The sequence below is a fragment of the Brassica napus genome, chromosome C6, assembly GCF_020379485.1.
Source record: "Brassica napus cultivar Da-Ae chromosome C6, Da-Ae, whole genome shotgun sequence".
Taxonomy (NCBI): domain Eukaryota; kingdom Viridiplantae; phylum Streptophyta; class Magnoliopsida; order Brassicales; family Brassicaceae; genus Brassica; species Brassica napus.
Window position 1 is genome coordinate 7,523,055 of NC_063449.1, and position 6,782 is coordinate 7,529,836.

At 43.1% G+C, this 6,782-nt stretch overlaps 1 non-coding gene across 1 annotated transcript; it reads right to left on the reverse strand.

Moving 5' to 3' along the window:
* Positions 1-2,804: 2,804 nt before the first annotated feature.
* Positions 2,805-2,911, reverse strand: LOC125589406. The gene has a single exon (XR_007325599.1). It is a non-coding gene; the product is annotated as a small nucleolar RNA R71 (small nucleolar RNA).
* Positions 2,912-6,782: the final 3,871 nt, after the last annotated feature.

Here is a 6,782-nt window from a genome sequence, read left to right on the forward strand (position 1 = left end):
CCATGATTCTCGAGGAGCTACATGACAAAGATGAACGGATTGGGGCATTGGAGGAGCAGAACACCACTATCCTTTCTGAGAATGCCACTATCCGTTCGGAGAATGCCACTATCCTTGCTGAGTTGGCATCCTAGAAGAAGTTCAACACCGAGATAATGCAGAAGCTAGATCGTTTGATGTCTTCGAGTTCATCTTAGTTTTTTTCGGCTTTTTAAAACTTTCTGAATGTTTTTTTCTTCTATTTCTGTTTGTATAAATTTTAAACTTTCTGAATGTTTTTTTTCTATTTCGGTTTGTATGAATTTAAATTATATAATATTATTAGTTTTAAATTTCTGATTTTTTTAATTTATTAATTAGTTTTTAATATAAAAAAAATATTTAAAAATGCAAAATTAATTTGTTTTTAAAATTGGTATATTCCGACGAACTCTGGGCGTCGGAATATACCGACGGACAACGGTTCCTCGGAATATACCGACGAACCTACATCCGTCAGAATTTACCGACGAACCAATATCCGTCGGAATATACCGACGAACAAATATCCGTCGGTATATTCCGACGACCTATGTCCGTTGGTATATTCCGACGAACCAACGTCCGTCGGAATTGTCCGAGGAATCCACTACGTCAGAATTGTCCGAGGAACGTTCTCCGTCGGTACATAGTTTTTCCGATGAACTCTGGTCTCGTGTGTCCGCATCGTAATATCGTCGGAAGTTGATATTCCGTGTTTTTAACGGTTTTAAACTCGTTTTGGAGCAATTAAATGGTCGGTTTTAATTAATGTTTTGGTCTATTTGATGCGTTTTGGTGTTCTTAAGTGTAATATGCAGGTTACTAGATAGCTTGAAAGAAAAGAACGCATTCGGGATTTATTCAGAAGCAAGATGGACCGAACAATGGACCGAATGAAGTATTGATCGCACAGAGCACGAGATCGACCGATCCAAGATACCTGGATCGACCGATCCCAGGCTTTCATACACAAGATCGACCGATCCGAGCAATGTGGATCGACCGATCTCAGGCGCTACGGGCTCCACACGCACAAACGAGCTTTTCACTCCTTTTTACCCACTCCCCTCAATAATTAAGAGGAGAACTCGACCTTTGAGACTCAGAAAAGACCAGGGGCGACCAAGGAGGAGATTTACAAGTTCTAGAGAGAAGATTTGAGTGTTTTGTACTTGTTTTGGTGTGATTTGTGAAGATTTGTAAAGGAGTTCATCTCAAAACCATTTGGAGAAGATCTTCTGAACCTTTACTCTGTTTTAATACAATCTTATCATGTTTTCTTCATCAAAATCGTTTTGTTCTTGCTTAGTTATGTGTGAGTAGTCATCTAGTTGGGTTTAGGGGTTCTCATAGGGGATTTCTTGATGTTTTGATCCATAAAACGTGTGTAGACTAAGGGATTACGTTTTGGTTCTTCATCTAATGGATTTCTTACTGCTTGAACTGAATTGATCACTTAGTTCATGATTTCAGATTGTTTGATGCACCGAAAGTGATTGTTTGAACTTCCGAAAATACTTTAGATGAGCAAAGTGTCCTTAACCCTCGGAAGTTGATGTTATTGCGCTTTGTGAACATATTGAACCTGTTCTTAATGCTTGTTTAGAAATTGAAACTCAGCGGAAGTTAGTGTGGAGATTTCTATAACATAGAGAATTAGCGCTACGGAAGTAGGTTAATTCTAATATCGTGTTTGAGTTCTAGACGGTTCTTAATATATCCCTGTGTCTTCCATTAATTGTATCTTGATTAAAAAGAAATCCCTGAGAATTCCCAATGCCCAACGTTTGTTTTAAAATAGTTTTCAAATCGTTTAAATCATCTTTTTACATGCTTGTTTATGCTTTGTGACACTAGAGAAAATTAAATAAAAACCATCAAAAATATATTTTGATTCGCTGTAGCTATTAACTTGTCTGCAACTCTACGTGTGATCATCGGTCCCTGTGGATTCGATCCCGTATTACTACTGCGTACTTTACTGTGCACTTGCAGTTAGATAATCGGGTTAAAACTCGAGACATCAAGTTTTTGGCGCCGTTGCCGGGGACCATTTGGTCACCCTAGAGTTAATGATCAGTTTAAGACTATAGCATTTTCTTTATTTTGTCTAATGTTTCTGTCTTTCTCTTTCTGTTTGTGTTTTCAGGTGAATGAGCGGATTTCATACTAGAAGCAAAGGATCATCGAATTTAATACCTTTGGAGTTAGAGCTCGGCCGCCTAGAGAGACAAGTGAAAAAGAAAAGACTTGAGTCCGCTGAAGAGGTTGAAATGGCTGAACACCAAGAAGACCAATTTCAGGACAACCCGCAAAATCCAATTCCTGTAAATGAACGAGAAGGCAACAATGCTGGTGATAATCAGCAGGCTGGTGTAGCTGCAAGACAACAGGCTGGAGACTATGGCATGCCTAGGATGACGCTTGCACATTATGATACACCAGATGCATTCTATGCCGATCGTTCTGGGATTCGCCCACCTCCCATTGAGAGAAGAGACTTTGAGATCAAGACTGGTCTCATTAATTTGGTGGAGAAAAATCCGTTTCATGGAAACCCGTCTGAGGACCCGATGTATCACTTGGAGCATTTTGAGCGAGTCTGTGACACCAGCAGACATAATGGAGTTCCTCAAGGCGCTTTGAAATGCAGGTTGTTCCCGTTTTCCTTAGCTGATAAAGCTATCAGATGGTTAAAGTCCATCCCTCCAGGATCTCTTACTACATGGGAAGAGACAAGAGCTGCTTTTCTACAGCATTTCTTCACCAAGTCAAGGTCCACATATCTGAGAAGCAGAATTGGAAGCTTTCAGCAACTTGATTCAGAAAGCTTTCATGAGGCTTGGGAGCGTTTCAAGGAGTACACACAGGACTGCCCTCACCATGGCTACACTGATGTGAGTTTGCTGAACATTTTCTATAATGGAGTTCATGAAGAGAGTCAAGATGCCATGGACACAGCAAGTAATGGTGATTTCATGACCAAGACTGTTGAAGAAGCTTACACCTTGTTGAACAACCTGTCATCCAGCAAAGCAAACCGCAAGTCAAGGTTTGATACCAGCCAGAAGGGTGTTGGTTATGAATCCAAGAAGATAGATGAGTTGAATGCCAAGATTGAGATGCTTCTCAAGAGAGATCAGAAATCTGTGAAATTTGTGGAGGAGCAAGGCTATCGTTCCTCACAAGAAGCTGTTGGTGATGATTCAAGTGATATGCAGGCTGATGTGAACTACATTGGTGGTCAAGGAAACTACAACAGAGGCTACAATCAGAACCTTGGGTGGAATCAAAATCAGCAAAATAATCTGTCTTACCGGAGCAACAATGTGGAGAATCCACAACATCAGTCCTACCCTCAGGCAGGAAACAGGCAGAACCAGAATCAGAACCAGAGTGTGTTCAACCAAGGATTTCAGAACAGAAATCAATATCAGGGGAACAACTCGGGCAACTCAGGATTTCAGCAAAGGCAGCAGTACAACAACTATCAGAATCAAGGAAATGCCTCTTCGTCACAGCCTTCTCAGGATAACGAAATTAAGAAAATGCTGCAAATGGTGCTAGAAGGTCAGAAGAATAGCACTGCAGAGATAAACACCAAGGTGGATAACATGTATGGAGAGCTTAATGGGAAGTTTGAAACTTTGAACACCCATTTGAAAGTTTTGGAAAAGCAAGTTGCTCAAACCGCCTCCAGCAGCAGAACAGCACCTGGATTTCTACCAGGGAAGTCAGAGACGAATCCAAAGGAGTTTGTGAATGCTATAACACTTAGGAGTGGAAAAACGATTGAGGAACGAAAGAGAAAGAGATCGACCGATCTCAAGAACAGATCGACCGATCCAAGGGGAAGGAGATCGACCGATCCGGTCCATCTGGATCGACCGATCCCGTGTCGACAAAGCCAAATTCCTCTGAACCTGAAGACGTGTATGTGGCGCCTCCTGCTTATGTTCCTAAGGCTCCATACCCATCCAGACCAAGGCAGAAGATCAAAGAACGTGAGTACGAGAAGCTAAAGAACCTTGTTGGGGAGTTACATGTGAGATTGCCATTCGTTGAAGCGGTGAAGATGGTACCTTCTCTTAAAAGGTACATGAAAGAGATTCTTACCGATAAGATGAGCCTAGAGCGGGGTGTGTTGATGCTCAATGAGGAGTGTAGCGCAGTTCTACAAAATGTCATGCCTAAAAAGCGTGAAGATCCCGGAGCATTTGTTCTACCATGCCGCATTGGATCACTTACTTTTGAGAAGAGTCTCTGCGATCTGGGTTCAGGAGTGAGCCTAATGCCTTTCTCTGTCTCTGAGAGGCTAGGCATGACGAACTACAAACCTACAAGGATCTCCTTGGTCCTTGCTGACCGATCAGTGCGAAGACCAGTCGGTGTACTAGAGAACATCCCTGTTGGTGTTGGAAAGGGATACGTGCTTACCGATTTTGTAGTTCTGGAGCTGGAAGAGGAACCTAAAGATCCTCTCATTTTGGGCAGACCGTTTTTAGCTACTGCTGGAGCCATGATTGATGTACAGAATGGGCATATAGACTTACGTCTAGGAGACATGGCGATGAGATACAATGTGGAGAAGGTGCTGAAAAATCCGACTATTGATGGACAGACTTTCTGGGTTGATACATTGACTGAACTGGTGGAGGAAATGGATGAAGAGTTGCACACTGATGATCCTCTACAAGTCGCATTGACCCAAAGGGAGAGTGAGTTCGGGTTCATGAACCAAGAAGTGGTTGGATTTTCTGAGATTTTGGATTCAGCCTCACCGATTGAGAAGCATGTCGCCTATGTCAGCCTTGAAGACTCAGGCACCGATAAAACCGTCAAACCGTCATCCTCCCAACCAGATTGGAGTGAGGAGAATGCTCCAAAGGTGGAACTTAAAGCCCTCCCAGCTGGGCTGAGGTATGCATTCTTGGGACCGAATTCCACATATCCTGTTATTATTTGTGCTAACCTGAATAATGTGGAGACCGCTTTGCTTCTTTCAAAATTGCGAAAGTATAGAAAAGCATTGGGGTACTCTTTGGATGATATTACAGGTATTTCTCCAGATCTTTGCATGCACAAGATTCACTTGGAGGATGAGTCAAAGACGTCCATAGAGCACCAGCGAAGACTGAATCCCAAACTGATGGAAGTTGTGAAAAAGGAGATTCTAAAGCTGTTGAGTGCAGGGGTGATCTACCCAATTTCAGACAGCACTTGGGTGAGCCCGGTTCATGTGGTTCCTAAGAAGGGTGGCATCACTGTCATCACAAATGAGAAGGATGAGCTGATTCCTACCAGAACAGTCACAGGGCATAGGATGTGCATTGACTACAGGAAGCTAAACTCAGCCACAAGGAAGGACCACTTCCCACTTCCTTTCATTGACCAGATGCTGGAAAGACTAGCCAACCACCCCTACTACTGTTTTCTCGATGGCTACTCCGGGTTCTTTCAGATACCCATTCATCCAGACGACCAAGAGAAGACAACATTCACCTGCCCATACGGTACTTTTGCCTACAGGAGAATGCCTTTCGGATTGTGCAATGCTCCTGCCACTTTCCAGAGATGCATGATGTCGATCTTTACTGATCTTATTGAGGACATTATGGAGGTTTTTATGGACGATTTCTCAGTCTACGGTTCTTCATTTAGCGACTGCCTTGCTAATCTGTGCAAGGTGCTGGAAAGATGTGAGGAGAAGAACTTGGTGTTAAATTGGGAGAAGTGTCATTTCATGGTGAAAGATGGCATTGTTTTGGGTCACAGGATATCAGAGCAGGGTATCGAGGTTGACAAAGCAAAGATTGAAGTTATGACCAGCCTACAGCCTCCCAGGACAGTGAGGGATATTCGGAGTTTTCTGGGACATGCCGGTTTTTACAGGAGGTTTATCAAAGACTTCTCTATGATAGCGAGGCCACTCACCCGTCTGCTGTGCAAAGAAGCGAAGTTTGTTTTTGATGCTGACTGCCTCGCTGCGTTTCAGATTCTCAAGAAGTCTCTAGTCAGTGCTCCCATTGTGCAGCCACCAGATTGGGACTTGCCATTTGAAATAATGTGTGACGCAAGTGATTACGCGATTGGAGCTGTTTTGGGGCAGAGAAAAGACAAGAAACTCCATGTGATCTATTATGCCAGCCGAACGCTTGATGATGCTCAAATCAAGTATGCTACCACTGAGAAGGAGTTGCTGGCAGTAGTTTATGCTTTCGAGAAGTTCAGGTCCTATTTGGTGGGCTCGAAAGTAATTGTGCACACAGATCATGCAGCCTTGAAGTACCTGATGACGAAAAAAGATGCTAAACCGAGACTCTTAAGGTGGATCTTACTCCTACAGGAGTTTGATATTGAGATCAGAGACAAGAGAGGAGCAGAAAATGGAGTGGCAGATCATCTTTCCCGAATGAGAGTGGAAGCTGAAACACCACTGGATGATACATTACCCGAGGAGAATGTCTATGTGATCACCTTGCTGGAGGATGAGTATTTGGATCAGGCTGATTGCTGTGCCATGAGACAAATTCAGGATGATCTCCCATGGTTTGCAGACTTTGCAAACTACCTATGTGCTGGAATTGAACCACCGAACCTGAAGGGATATGAGAGGAAAAAGTTCATGAGAGATGTGAACCACTACTACTGGGATGATCCCTTCCTCTACAAGAGATGCTCAGATGGTTTATTCAGGAGATGTGTTCTGGAGAATGAGATGCAAGGGATTCTTTTCCACTGCCACAGTTCAGAATACGCAG